Source organism: Hyla sarda, unplaced genomic scaffold (assembly GCF_029499605.1).
Source record: "Hyla sarda isolate aHylSar1 unplaced genomic scaffold, aHylSar1.hap1 scaffold_651, whole genome shotgun sequence".
In the NCBI taxonomy this organism is placed as follows: domain Eukaryota; kingdom Metazoa; phylum Chordata; class Amphibia; order Anura; family Hylidae; genus Hyla; species Hyla sarda.
Genome location: NW_026610666.1, coordinates 134,163 through 150,129, shown reverse-complemented (window position 1 = coordinate 150,129; position 15,967 = coordinate 134,163). Strand labels below are relative to the sequence as shown.

Here is a 15,967-nt window from a genome sequence, read left to right as displayed (position 1 = left end):
GGCTCTGGTAAAAGGACAGGCACCCATTAATAGTGTAGAAACTCACATCATATATACCTTGCCGCTTACTTTCCTGTAAGCAAAAGACGTCCTTCATCGGTATCCCGGCCATGTCCTCCACCAAACGACGCCCCACAAACGTGATCTTATTCTTCTCCACATCAGAAACCTCCACCTTCACCCGAATAGTGTTCTTAACGAATCCAGCTGCCATCTTCTCTGTCGGTCTGAGACCACAGTATCGCCTCCTGAAAAAACCCTCTGCAAGCAGAGAAACACGCACCCCTGACCCAGACCAAGTTTACACTTGATCTGAGCCAAAAGGCCGAGAAGCGATAACCGTGAAAGGGGCGGGCCCAACAAGGTGCCCTTCATGGGCACTATCACTGCTTGCTGTCAGGGAGGCTGCCAGACAATTTTCCATGCACACTCTGGGCTGGGGGGCAGTCAACCACCAGTACACACAGCAGAACCTAAACCCATACCATTATTGCTAAGCAGCAAGACAGGGGCCCATTGCACTCCCACGGGGCCTTTTTAAATGCAATCCATAACCCGGATTTGCCAGGAACCCTTCTTACTCCTCCTACTTGCATGTGACACTGGGCTTAGGATCTGCATAGGAAACACACACACAAGCACACACCTACCTTTGTTGCCTGCAGATGCCTCCTTGGCTGTCCCCAAACGGTATCAAACCAACACCCACGGGAAGCTGTAAGCATAGAGGACATGCCTGCACCCCATTGGACTTACCTGTGTGGGTTAAACCCGGGTTATTTGACAACCTATGGCGGTGATGGTTCTGCTCAGGCAGAGCAGTGCTGATGCTCCTCATAAAGCTGTCGCTGCTGTGAAGGTTCTAGGTGACATCACAAATCCCTATGGTTACATACACAACAAAGCTGGGTTGTTGTTGTTTACAGTCTGCAAGGCCTGTGGAAGTGAGTGACATCATAGCACTGTAGTTCTGAGGGTTCTAGATGGATGCAACAATCTCCTGTTGCTTCTATGAAGGCCATAATAGACGACATCACCAAACAGCTCCATAGTCACATACACAGCAAAGGAGAGATGTTGTTTACACCTAGTGATGTCAGTGGTATTGAGTGACATCACAGCACAGTGCTAAGGCTCCTGGGCCTGGACACAGCAGCGGCTGCAATATCTCAACGGAGAATACGTTTATATATATGTGTGTGTGTGCGCGTATATATATATATATATATATATATATATATATATATATATATATATTTCTCCGCCGAAATCACTTTTAAACCCATTTCCACCTTTTTTTCCCTTCTCTTCCTCTTACTTTTTTTTCACGTTTTTTTACGTTTTTCTCCTTTTCGCCTCTTTTCTGGGCGTATTATTCTTCTTTTTCTTCTTTTTTTTCGTCTAATGCATACCCCATCAGTGCAGCAATGCTTATTCAATACCGCCAGCAGATGGAGACACTGGGGGATAATTTTCTAAGGATTTATACTGATTTTTCCTGTCTGAATTTGTCGCACAGAAAGTTGCAGGCCAAATATGTGTGACATTTCTGCGACTTTAGCTTCTAGAGCATTTTTACAACATTATACATAGGTGCTGAATACATAAAAAGCGACTGTTCAGCGACAGACAAGTCGCATCGGCTGAAAGTAGGCCAGAATGTCAGTCCATGTTGGAGCAGGTTTAGATACAGTCTAAAGTATAGATCTCAAAGTCTGTGCACAGAATTTAGCAAGGGCCTCGCACCTTCTGATGCATCAGGTAGGTGCACAATAGCATAGCCTAACCCTCTGTACTTTGGTCTATATTGATGCGGGACATAGACAGCCAGCTGATGACCAATCCATTAGTGCAATGGATGGCTGGAAGCATTTGTCTTTGCCTTTGCAATACCACAGAAGCAATGCATGGTCAATGTACAGCAATGACACACCTGTGTGAACAGCCAGGAGACCCCCCCCCCCCCCATGTTATGTTACATAGTTACATAGTTAGTACGGTCGAAAAAAGACATATGTCCATCAAGTTCAACCAGGGAATTAAGGGGTAGGGGTGTGGCGCGATATTGGGGAAGGGATGAGATTTTATATTTCTTTATAAGCATTAATCTTATTTTGTCAATTAGGAACATTCAGCACCCACCCGCTATCAAGGCAGTTGCCTATCATGTCATGCCCTACCTGCACAGGTGTGCTGGCTACTCAAATGATCCAATTAAGGAGGCCATTTAGTCAGCAGCAGCAGAAGTCCTGTGCCTGGACGCTCCAACAGCGGCCAGACACAAGCAGAAGCAGAAGCAGCAGAAGCAGCAGCAGCACCACCTTTTGTTTTTTGGCTGCAGCAGCAGCAAGGCCCACAGGGCTGGCTAGCTGGCTAGCCAGCAAGCAGGTAGCAATGAAAGTAGGAATCTTTCTTTTTAACCCTGTAAGGGGGTGGTGCACTGTACCCGAAGATACTGCCATATCGGGTCAATGCATAGGGCGACGGAAGCAAGCTTCGAAATCGGCCCCCGTTCTCAAAAATCCATTTAATATATGGTCCCCAGATAGGGGACGTATCAGATATTAAACTGATAAGAACAGATTTTTTTTTTTTTTTTTTTTTTTTTTTATTGAAAAGGAAATATACAATACATAACCAAGTAAATCATTCACAAAATTACATATTCATCTGAAAACACATGAATAACACATATTTGACATATACAATATATACAGGAAGCATGTCTTTACATGTACATATAACAAAAAGCTTTCCCTTCATGACTTTCCCTCAGAAAAAATAAATTGCAGCGGATTCTGTCCCTCCAACTGTCCCTTCATATCAAGATATAATCTGTAAGAAAAGAAAAAGAAAGACAAATAAGAATACAATCATAACCAGTACTTCCATTTTTTGTGTTTCCAGATCCCCTCTGCATCATCAGAACCATAGTTTTTCCTATCACATAATACGTAAAGGTAAATTTTACCACGGATCATGCCCAGACACTCCTTCACACTTACTTCAGTTTGATTGAAAATCCTAATATTCCTTACATCCCACAGAACCTCTTTTACACAATTTACTATGAACCATAACACTCTTGCCTTCTCTTTCTCCACTGCACACAAACCAAACATCATCATATTAAAGGATAAGATTTCAATTCCAGTAAGATTTTTAATTAGACCAGACATTCTTCTCCACACAGACTTCGCATAACCACACTCCCAAAACACATGTACATAATTTTCACATCCACCGCAACCATCCCTGGGACACACTTCACTGTCTACCAATCTCCTTCTCCTCTGAAATTCCCTTGTTGGCAGACACCCATGAGCTAACATCCAAGACAAGTCCTTTTGTTTATTTGTCAGTTCCTTGTGACTGACATTTTTCCACACTACCTTACAATCCTTCTCAGACAGACCTCCCACACATTCCACTGTTTCTCTCTGCTCCAACACTTTCATCACCTTCTTACTATCATTCCATTCAGTCACACATTCCAGATTATTTTTCCTGACACACCGCCCTATTCTCTGATAGAACCAAGGAACCTCAAAACTTACAGGTACCCTTAAGTCCCTTTCCATTAGCTTATATTTCAACAACACATTACCAGCCAAATACCTTACCATGCACCCAAACACACATTCCTTCTTACTTATAGCGAGACAAAAACTGACATACTTCACAGCCAGGAACACTTCCACATTCATCATTCCTTTACCACCATGCATTCTGCTTTTCACCACCTTCCCACGACTCAATTTCTCCATCCTTGAATTCCATAAGAAAACAAAGATCTGCCTGATAATTCTTGCCAGACACCTATCCGGTGGAGGAAACACATAATTAACATAAAGCAAAATAGGAATTATAACAGCTTTAATAACCAGAATCCTTCCCTCAATCGATAAAGTCCTTAAAGACCAGAAGTTTATTTTATTCCCCACCCTCCCCAAAACCCTCTCCCAACTTTCTTTCCCATACAAATCATTATCAAACACCACCCCAAGCACTTCCACACCCCCCTCTCTCACAGGCCACTCGCACAACCCACTCTCTCCCCACCCCTCAAAAAATTTACAACCACTCTTCCCAACATTAAGCTTAAACCCACTCATTAAACAGAAACACTCAATCAATAACTTAGCACGCCTTACCCCTGCCATTGACTTACATACAACAGTAACATCATCCATGTAACCAATCACTCGCATATCCTTCCCATGACTACCAGGTATTTCTATACCCCGCATCACCTTATCTCTCCTAATCATCCCCAACAAAGGCTCAATCATACAAATAAAAAGAATTGGCGACAGGGGACACCCCTGCCGCACTCCAGATTTTATACTCACCTCCCTACTCAGAAAACCATTGACCTGAATCTTACTATAAATGTCCCTATACAAACATTCAATCCACTTCACCATTCTGTCCGGCACATTCATCCTCCTCAAAACCCTAAACAATAAATCATGCACCACCCTATCATACGCTTTTTCAAAATCCACCGTAACAACAGCCACACCTTGCTTCCTAGTTTTACAGTCCCACAATACATCCCTCAGACCTAACAGACATTCAGAAATCCTACGATCAGGCACTGCACACATTTGCTCCTCACCTACCATACAATCAATCACATCCTTTAACCTATTCGCAATAACTTTAGCAATAATTTTGTAATCACAATTCAAGAGCGCTATAGGCCTCCAATTTTTAAGATCCCTCTTATCCCCTTTTTTAAACAATAACACAGTCACACTCTCACTCATACTTTTAGATAACTTCCCTCTCCTAAGTACTTCCTTACACACCTCCCATACATAATCCCCTAACATATCCCAAAACACAAGATAAAATTCCACAGGCAAACCATCACTCCCTGCCACCTTTCCTTTCTTCATCCCATTCACAGCATCCTCCACCTCACTCTTCCTCACATCCTCTTCCATAAAGAACCCATCAATTTCATCCAAACGCTTATCCACATATCCCAAACATTCCTCCTCTAGAGTCACGTCCCGCTCCTTCTCCGTGAATAAATCAGAATAAAACTTCCACACTTCCTCTAACACCTCATCCTTACCAAAGACCTCTACCCCATCATTCTTAAAAACACTCATCATCTCAGTTTTTTTACTGAATGCCTTTTTAAAGAAAAATTTGCTACATTTCTCATCCTTCTCTTTCACTTCAACCCTAGCCTGTGCAATAATCTTCCTTCCATTCCTCTCCAGACACTCATTCACACTTCCACGAGCTTCCTCAATCTCCTTCTCAACACTCATCCCCAAACGCCTCAATTCATACAAATACTCTAACCTTCTTTGCCATCTCTCATACTCTTCTCTATCTTTCCTCCCTTTCTCACACCCTTTTTTAATAAAAAACCTTTTAGTCTCTAACTTCACCCACTCCCACCACTCAACCACACTATAAAATGCATCCTTCCTCAACACCCATCCATCAAAACGCTCCCTATATTCTTGTAATACACATTCATTATCCAATAAAGACACATTCAACTTCCAAACACCCTTTCCATACTCACTTAGACCACCACCTTTTACCACACACTCAATCCAGGCATGATCCGTGAACGGTAACCTCCTCCGTCTGAAATTAGAAACAGACATTAGTTTTGAGACAAAAATGAAATCAATACGCGAACTTGTATTGTTAGAAAAATATGTATAACCGATAGTACCATCATTATGGGCAACAAAGGAATCCTTTAACCCAAATAAATTTACAATCTCTTTAAGCTGCTTACTAGTACTGTCTAAACCAGACCCACCACCCACCGTAGTACTACTCCTATCCCCCTCTGTTATTATACAATTGAAATCCCCTATAAGGAACACATCATCCCTCCCACTCAAAAAGAAATATAATTTCTCAAACACCTCCCCTCTTTCCTTCCTCCCAGTTGGAGCATAAACATTAATTACTTTATATGTGAAACCCCTGAAAATAAAATGCACTAATAATACCCTACCCGGAACAATATGGACAACTTTTTTAACAACAAACTCATTACTTTTGAACAAAATCCCCACCCCCGAATTACGTTCCATTGAACCAGACCATACCGATTGCCCATAAGGCCAGGAGATATTTGGCTCCCCATCCAAGCAGCACTCCTGGAGACCTAAAACATCAAAAGAATATCCAGAAAGTAAATCAAAAATGGCGGATCTCCTTTCTAAAGATCTAATACTGCGGACATTTAGAGAACCAATTGTTAAACTCATTCAAACATTTGAAGGAAAAAAAGGAAATACAAAATCAAGCATTATCAAAAGGAGGCCTAGCCTTTCCCCGACCTCTACCCTTATTTTTTGCCTCCCCTTCCTTAAACTTAAGAGTCTTTGTCAATTTTTTGACTGAACATTCCTCCAAATAACCTGTGCCCAGGGAGGATAAAGAGGAGTCAGAATCAATCTGACATGACGACCCTCCACCTGCCTCCTCCCTTCCCGGGCTAGGAAAGTCCTCAATCCTTTGACTCTGAGGAGTCGGACAGTCATCCTCCGATTCTTCCACCGGCATCTTTCTCTTCAAGGATTCTTTGTCCACAGTCATCTCCTCTGGGGGATCAGAGGCCTCCGAAACAGATGCCCCCGAAACAGACTCCGCCTTCTCCCCCTCTGCCACCAAAGCATCCGGAACAGACCTAGAAATGGAAGGAAAAACAGGGGCAGACTCTGCTTCACTGGTCAGCACGCTAACCTCTGCATCGCCTGCCCTGGCAGCATTGGAGTCCTCAGGAACTGTCCCACCTCGAAGAGCCATTGCATATGATCGGGGTGCCCCGGACTGGTAAGTGGGGCAACTCCTAGCCAGGTGATCCGAAGAACCACAGAAATGACACTTGCGTTTCTCGGGACAGTCTGCAGTGCGGTGATCAGGCTTGTGGCAGTTCCTGCAAACTTGCCCGGTTGTACAGTTCTCTCTGGTATGACCAAAGCAAAAACAGTCCCGGCAAAAACTTGGCATCCCCGGGTAGTGCAGAAACCCCCTGTTGTTCCCTATCGCAAAGTTCTGCGGGGGGTGACAAAAACCTTCAGCACCACCCTCGGGGGCAGGCCTAAACTCCACCCAAAAACGTCTCATGCCTGTGAAAGTCCCCAGGATGTTATTTTTCCTCTCCGCACCAGAAACAGACACACAATACCTTCTTAGAAAGGTCTGGATCTCCTCATCCCGCACAAAAGGGTTGTACATATGCACTACCACTGGAACTTTCTTAGGCCGAGCCTCGCAGGAAATGAATCGGATCCCTTGTAGGTCAGGGTGAGAAGCATTCTCCTTACTCCGGTAGAGACAGGTACGGAGATCATCCAGGTTGTAGAAGGTCACGTCAAAGAATCCTTGGCTGGGAAAGACCTGGACACAGAAGATGGAAGCATGCGGCATCCTCAGCACTCCTTCCACGACCTTCTGCTGGACATGCAAAATCCCGTAGGCACTCCTCTTTTCCTCCTCGATAAACAGCCGTACTGTATTAGGAGCGTTCGGCGCATTAGCCATCCTCTCCGGCAGACCCGTCCTCCGATGATCACCTTCCCGTTATCCTGGGACTAAGCCCTCTCCCCAATAGCAGCAGGTGGGTGAAGCCCAGGCAATAAACCTGGGCGATCCCACAAGGCCGAGGAGAGGGGTACCCGAATACCTTAGGGCAAGACACTTGATCTTAGCCAAAAGGCCGAGAAGCGATAACCGTGAAAGGGGCGGGCCCAACAAGGTGCCCTTCATGGGCACTATCACTGCTTGCTGTCAGGGAGGCTGCCAGACAATTTTCCATGCACACTCTGGGCTGGGGGGCAGTCAACCACCAGTACACACAGCAGAACCTAAACCCATACCATTATTGCTAAGCAGCAAGACAGGGGCCCATTGCACTCCCACGGGGCCTTTTTAAATGCAATCCATAACCCGGATTTGCCAGGAACCCTTCTTACTCCTCCTACTTGCATGTGACACTGGGCTTAGGATCTGCATAGGAAACACACACACAAGCACACACCTACCTTTGTTGCCTGCAGATGCCTCCTTGGCTGTCCCCAAACGGTATCAAACCAACACCCACGGGAAGCTGTAAGCATAGAGGACATGCCTGCACCCCATTGGACTTACCTGTGTGGGTTAAACCCGGGTTATTTGACAACCTATGGCGGTGATGGTTCTGCTCAGGCAGAGCAGTGCTGATGCTCCTCATAAAGCTGTCGCTGCTGTGAAGGTTCTAGGTGACATCACAAATCCCTATGGTTACATACACAACAAAGCTGGGTTGTTGTTGTTTACACTCTGCAAGGCCTGTGGAAGTGAGTGACATCATAGCACTGTAGTTCTGAGGGTTCTAGATGGATGCAACAATCTCCTGTTGCTTCTATGAAGGCCATAATAGACGACATCACCAAACAGCTCCATAGTCACATACACAGCAAAGGAGAGATGTTGTTTACACCTAGTGATGTCAGTGGTATTGAGTGACATCACAGCACAGTGCTAAGGCTCCTGGGCCTGGACACAGCAGCGGCTGCAATATCTCAACGGAGAATACGTTTATATATATGTGTGTGTGTGCGCGTATAAATAAATATATATATATATATATATATATATATATATATATTTCTCCGCCGAAATCACTTTTAAACCCATTTCCACCTTTTTTTCCCTTCTCTTCCTCTTACTTTTTTTTCACGTTTTTTTACGTTTTTCTCCTTTTCGCCTCTTTTCTGGGCGTATTATTCTTCTTTTTCTTCTTTTTTTTCGTCTAATGCATACCCCATCAGTGCAGCAATGCTTATTCAATACCGCCAGCAGATGGAGACACTGGGGGATAATTTTCTAAGGATTTATACTGATTTTTCCTGTCTGAATTTGTCGCACAGAAAGTTGCAGGCCAAATATGTGTGACATTTCTGCGACTTTAGCTTCTAGAGCATTTTTACAACATTATACATAGGTGCTGAATACATAAAAAGCGACTGTTCAGCGACAGACAAGTCGCATCGGCTGAAAGTAGGCCAGAATGTCAGTCCATGTTGGAGCAGGTTTAGATACAGTCTAAAGTATAGATCTCAAAGTCTGTGCACAGAATTTAGCAAGGGCCTCGCACCTTCTGATGCATCAGGTAGGTGCACAATAGCATAGCCTAACCCTCTGTACTTTGGTCTATATTGATGCGGGACATAGACAGCCAGCTGATGACCAATCCATTAGTGCAATGGATGGCTGGAAGCATTTGTCTTTGCCTTTGCAATACCACAGAAGCAATGCATGGTCAATGTACAGCAATGACACACCTGTGTGAACAGCCAGGAGACCCCCCCCCCCCCCCCATGTTATGTTACATAGTTACATAGTTAGTACGGTCGAAAAAAGACATATGTCCATCAAGTTCAAGCAGGGAATTAAGGGGTAGGGGTGTGGCGCGATATTGGGGAAGGGATGAGATTTTATATTTCTTCATAAGCATTAATCTTATTTTGTCAATTAGGAACATTCAGCACCCACCCGCTATCAAGGCAGCTGCCTATCATGTCATGCCCTACCTGCACAGGTGTGCTGGCTACTCAAATGATCCAATTAAGGAGGCCATTTAGTCAGCAGCAGCAGAAGTCCTGTGCCTGGACGCTCCAACAGCGGCCAGACACAAGCAGAAGCAGAAGCAGCAGCAGCACCACCTTTTGTTTTTTGGCTGCAGCAGCAGCAAGGCCCACAGGGCGGGCTAGCTGGCTAGCCAGCAAGCAGGTAGCAATGAAAGTAGGAATCTTTCTTTTTAACCCTGTAAGGGGGTGGTGCACTGTACCCGAAGATACTGCCATATCGGGTCAATGCATAGGGCGACGGAAGCAAGCTTCGAAATCGGCCCCCGTTCTCAAAAATCCATTTAATATATGGTCCCCAGATAGGGGACGTATCAGATATTAAACTGATAAGAACAGATACTACACTTGATCTTAGCCAAAAGGCCGAGAAGCGATAACCGTGAAAGGGGCGGGCCCAACAAGGTGCCCTTCATGGGCACTATCACTGCTTGCTGTCAGGGAGGCTACCAGACAATTTTCCATGCACTCTCTGGGCTGGGGGGCAGTCAACCACCAGTACACACAGCAGAACCTAAACCCATACCATTATTGCTAAGCAGCAAGACAGGGGCCCATTGCACTCCCACGGGGCCTTTTTAAATGCAATCCATAACCCGGATTTGCCAGGAACCCTTCTTACTCCTCCTACTTGCATGTGACACTGGGCTTAGGATCTGCATAGGAAACACACACACAAGCACACACCTACCTTTGTTGCCTGCAGATGCCTCCTTGGCTGTCCCCAAACGGTATCAAACCAACACCCACGGGAAGCTGTAAGCATAGAGGACATGCCTGCACCCCATTGGACTTACCTGTGTGGGTTAAACCCGGGTTATTTGACAACCTATGGCGGTGATGGTTCTGCTCAGGCAGAGCAGTGCTGATGCTCCTCATAAAGCTGTCGCTGCTGTGAAGGTTCTAGGTGACATCACAAATCCCTATGGTTACATACACAACAAAGCTGGGTTGTTGTTGTTTACAGTCTGCAAGGCCTGTGGAAGTGAGTGACATCATAGCACTGTAGTTCTGAGGGTTCTAGATGGATGCAACAATCTCCTGTTGCTTCTATGAAGGCCATAATAGACGACATCACCAAACAGCTCCATAGTCACATACACAGCAAAGGAGAGATGTTGTTTACACCTAGTGATGTCAGTGGTATTGAGTGACATCACAGCACAGTGCTAAGGCTCCTGGGCCTGGACACAGCAGCGGCTGCAATATCTCAACGGAGAATACGTTTATATATATGTGTGTGTGTGCGCGTATATATATTCCGTTCAGTCATTACAAGTCGTACAATAAATTACAGTCACACAAAGCATGATAGTACAATACACAGCAAAGGTTCCCTAAGCTATACATCGCACACCATGCTACTCTAACATTCAGCTCAATCCTGCAATAGAAAAGCACAAGAGATCAAACAAAAACCAAATAATACAATCTGTGATCGGGGTAGGGGTGTGGGCGACTATGTGGGGGTAGGGAGGGGGCGGATCACAGGGCCAAACTGTTGGGCTGTATCTTCAGGGAGACATGGGAGAAGGAGAGGGGTCTTCACTCCTCTTCTTCCTCATCAACGGCCGAGCTGTCCAAGATGTAATAGTCTCTAAGCAGGTTCTTGATGAACCTGCGGCAGTCCCGGACGGACATGTTTTCCCTGTTGATCACGAGGCGGTTCCTGGCAAGCCACACTGCGTCCTTAAAACAGTTCATAAGGCGCCAGGCCTCCTGGATGGCCTCCACGTCGTGGGTCCCAGGGAACAGGCCGTAAAGCACCGAATGGTACGATAGGCAGCTCCTGGGCACTGAGTCTCTGAGTTCCTGTTCTAGGGCGTCCAACAGACCCTGTGCAAAGGGGCACTGCCAAAACACGTGGAAAGATGTTTCCTCCACGTAGGGGCAACGGGGGCAGTACCGGGTCTTGCACAGGTTGCGGGCATGCATGAATGACCTGAGAGAGAGACCTCCCATGACGGCCATCCACGACAAGTCCTTGTGTCCATTGGTAAGCCGCTTTGAGGCCACATTGTTCCAAACTGTCTCTGCAGTGGCTGCGGGGAGTCCCGGAACCAGCTCGGTCGAGTCCTTAGCTCGGATGAGCTTGTGGATTGTCTTTGGCTTCCATAGGTCTGGTTTCAGTCCTTCCAGCTGGTGCTCCCTCACAAACCGGACAACATCCCCATAGAACCAGGGAGTGTTCCAGTTGTAAGGGATGGAGCTGTCCCACTTGTCCCAGCCCAGCTGTCTCCAGAGGGGCATGAGAAGCAAGCGAGACATGGACCTGCCCGCTGAGCCAGTCTTTTCAACAAGAGTCCGCTGCACCGTGACACATGCAAAGGAGGCCCTCAGCAGAGCGGGGATGTCGGGTATTCCCTTCCCACCCTTGCGGGGTTCCTTGTACATCACGGTCCTCTTGACTCTGTCCATTTTGCCCCAGACGAAGCCAAACACTGTCCGGGTGATGGCCTTGCAAACGGTGGTATGGGGAGGCCAGGCCTGTGCGGTATATTGGAGCACAGGCAAAACTTCACTCCGCAGGACAAGTGCCTTGCCTTCCATCGTGAGCTTTCTGGAGCTCCACAGTCCGATCTTTGAGTTTATCCTTCCTAGTCGGTCTTGCCAAGACTTAAGGGCCGCTCCTTCCTTCCCGAACCAGACTCCAAGAATTTGAATGAAGTCCGGCTTAACGGCAAAGGGGAAGGGGGCGGAAGAAGCCATGTGCCACTTCCCGAAGAGCATGGCCTCCGACTTCCCGCAGTTGACTTTTGCCCCCGAAGCTCTGCCGAAGTCCTCGCAGGTCTGGACGAGTGCAGTCACCGAACGCTGGTCAGCGCAGAAGACGGTCACGTCGTCCATGTAGAGCGAGCACTTGACCTCGTGGCGATCTGGTCCTGGTGCGGTGATCCCTCTGATCTCTCCATTCTGCCGGATAGTCTCAGCGAAGAGCTCTATAACACAAACAAAAAGGAGAGGTGAAAGAGGGCAGCCTTGTCTAACCCCTGAAAGAATAGGAAAGGGGTCAGTCTTCCAGCCGTTCACCAACACCGTGCTGTAAATGTCAAAATACATAACGTTAACAAAAGAGCAAAACATCTTCCCCAGACCCAGCCTGCGCAAAACCCTGTCCATGAATGCGTGGGAGACACGGTCGAACGCCTTCTCCTGATCTAAGCTGACCAGGGCGGCGCGGCCCCCGCGGTCCTGGATGTAATGGACCGTGTCTCTCACAAGGGCAAGGCTGTCGGCAATCCTGCGGCCAGGAATGCTGCAGGTCTGGTCCGGATGGACGATCTGCCCCATGACAGGTTTCAGCCTGTTGGCCAGCACCTTGGCGAGGATCTTGTAGTCCACGTTCAGGAGAGAGATGGGACGCCAGTTTTTCAGGTCACATCTCTCCCCCTTCCGCTTATACAAGATCGTGATCATCCCTTCCCTCAACGACGGAGGCATTCTGCCCCCCACCACCATCTCCTCGTACACCTCCAACAGGTCCGGACAGATCAGGTCACCCAGCGCTACGTAGAGCTCGGCCGGGAGACCGTCACTGCCCGGGGTCCTGCCGGGCTTAAAGGATTTAGCGGCAGAGAGCAGCTCCCCCACCGTCAAGGGATCGTCCATAGCCGCCGCACCTGCGGGATCAACAACGTTAGTGACACCTGACAGGAACCTCTCGGCGGCTTCGGGGTCGGATGACTTGGGGGCGTAGAGGTTGCTGTAGAAGTCGTGGACGACCCCCACCACTTCCTCCTTGCCGCTCCTCATGTGTCCGGTCTCATCTCGTAGCTCAGTCAGGGGCGTGTGGCCGGCATGGAGCTTCCTGAAAAAGAAAGAGTTACATTTCTCACCCTTCTCCAGGTTCTCCACCTTGGAACGAAAGACGATTCGCTTGGATTCCTCCTCAAAGTGCCTTTTCAAGCTCTTTTTGGTCTCCTCCAGCTCCTCCCTGACGTCCCAGCCACACTGGAGCAGGTCCTGCAGGGACCGCAGCTCGCGCTGCAGTTTCCTCAAGTCCCACTTCTTCGCACACGCCTGTTGTCTGCCTTTTGCCTGAAAGAAACAACGGAATTCGACTTTAACATATTCCCACCAATCGCTGATGCACTTGAACAGACATTTGTCATTTCGCCATACAAGGTAAGCATCCCTAAGTTCCTCCATGACCTCCCTCTGCTCCAACAGGGCACAATTCAACTTCCAGGAGCCCGGGCCAGGTGGGAATCCATGGCCCAGAGTCCCCCGGAATCGAATGGCCCTGTGGTCAGAGAAGAAGCAGGGGACCATAGAGTACGACACCTTTCTGACTGTTCTCGAAGTGAAGATGAAGTCTATCCGAGAACGGAGCGAGCCATCGGGGCGGCTCCACGTATAGTTTACGGAGCCGTTCCCGATGGACCCGACAACGTCCTGCAAGGATGCCTCCGTCACCATCTCAATCAGCAGTTTAGACGTCACGTCCAGGTTGGCGGATGTGCCAGAACTGCGCCCTTCCACCTCAATGGGGCAGTTGAAGTCACCACCCAACACTACTGCTCTAGTGGTGGCGAGTTCAGCCCGCAGGGCCTGGAGAACCTCCAGTCGGACATCCCTCTCAGGGGAGGCATACACGTTGATGAGCCGCACGGGCTCACCCGCCCAGGAACCGTCTGCGACAAGAAGTCTGCCACAGACGAGCTCCCGGACGGAATCAAGTGCAAAGTTACCTCCCCTGATCAGGATGGCCACCCCCGCAGACCTATTGTCGCCCCCACCAGACCAGTAGGAAGGGCCGTGAGGCCACTGCCTGGCCAGATGGTTGTAAGACCTAGAAGCAGACAAAGCACATTCCTGCAACATGTAAACATCACACCTCTGGGAATCTAAGAACGTAAGAACAGTCTGAAATCTGAACCAAGCTCTAATACTCCTCACATTAATGCAGAAGATGTTGAGATCAGCCATGGGAATAAAAAGAGAGGTTAGTTCTGATACTAGTTACCAGTCTGGTCGGACGGGTCCTCTTCTCTGGCGCCTGTCGGCTCCTGTGGCTTCTCGTAGCGCCCTTCCAAGAACTCGTCGTAGACCGTGTTGGACGGAGTGTCTAGGATTTTCTTAACCTCTGGGTCCTGCAGCAGCTCCTCCATAGATTGAGCTTGGACTGGCTCTGCTTGGACCTGCTCCACTTGGGCCTGCTCCATCACCTCCTCTCCTTCTGAAGCCTCAAGGCTCTCGCAGACCTGCTCCATCTCCTCCTCCTCATCTGAAGCTTGAGGGGTCTCGCAGGTCTCGATTATCTTTCTTTTGTGGGACTCTTCTGATACGTTGTCCCTTCCTTTCCTCTTCCTCTGTATGGTACCTGGGGGAGGAAGCACAGGAAAGTCCTCCGAAGGGCGGGCACCAGCAGCTGGAGGGGGGTTAGGTGCTGCTGGGCCAGGAGAGAAAGGAGGCTGGGTGGGGCGGGGGGCAGGAGAGAGTGCCCGGGCAGGGGAGGACGGGGCAGGGGTGGGCCGGGCAGGGGAGGACGGGGCAGGGGTGGGCCGGGCAGGGGAGGACGGGGCAGGGGTGGGCCGGGGTGGGGTACGGGGGGCAGGGGTGGGGCGGGATGGGGCAGGAGGGGCAGGGGTGGGACGGGATGGGGTAGGAGGGGCAGGGGTGGGACGGGATGGGGCAGGAGGGGGAGGGGTGGGACGGGATGGGGCAGGGGTGGGACGGGATGGGGCAGGGGTGGGGCGGGATGGGGCAGGAGATGGGGCGGGAGGGGCAGGGGATGGGGCGGGAGGGGCAGGGGAGGGGGGGGATGGGGCAGGGGTGGTGGCTTTCGCCTTCTTACCCTCCTTGGTCGGCTTGGCCATCCGTGGTGTTGGCTCCGGAGCTGGGGCTGGCTTCGGTGCTCTCGCTGCCACAGATGCCCATGTTCTCTCCCTCTGGGGGCAGTCCTTGTAGCTGTGGGCTGCCAGTCCGCAGAGGTTGCAGGTCTTGCTCTTGGGGCAGTCCTTGGTCGTGTGACCTGTCACACGGCAATACCTGCAGGCATCCTCCGTACAGTCCTTGCCCTCGTGGCCCATCTTGCCGCATCTCCTGCAGGTCTGCGGCATGTCCGGGTAGAAGATAAGTCCTGTGGAGTTGCCCAAGGAAAATGTCGTTGGCAGGTGCTGTAGTCCGTCTGGAGAAGCAGGGTTCTTGTTGAGTCTGACGACCACAGACCACTTGCAGGTCCAGTATCCGAGTGAGTTCAGGATGCGGGTGGGCTCCCTCACCACGGTGCAGAAGCGCTTCAGGAAGGTCGAGATGTCCGTGCCTGGGGTGTGTGGGTTCCGCATTGAGACCGTCACCCGCCTCTCCTCTCTTTGAATAAGGCAGTTGCCCACAAAGCGAGAGAAAGG

General features: G+C 49.0%; 2 non-coding genes across 2 annotated transcripts; both read right to left on the bottom strand.

Moving 5' to 3' along the window:
- Positions 1-2,430: 2,430 nt before the first annotated feature.
- On the bottom strand, positions 2,431-2,623 carry LOC130342541 (U2 spliceosomal RNA). Its single transcript, XR_008882165.1, has one exon. It is a non-coding gene; the product is annotated as a U2 spliceosomal RNA (small nuclear RNA).
- A 7,181-nt stretch (positions 2,624-9,804) lies between these two features.
- On the bottom strand, positions 9,805-9,995 carry LOC130342519 (U2 spliceosomal RNA). Its single transcript, XR_008882145.1, has one exon. It is a non-coding gene; the product is annotated as a U2 spliceosomal RNA (small nuclear RNA).
- Between the last annotated feature and the right edge of the window lie 5,972 nt (positions 9,996-15,967).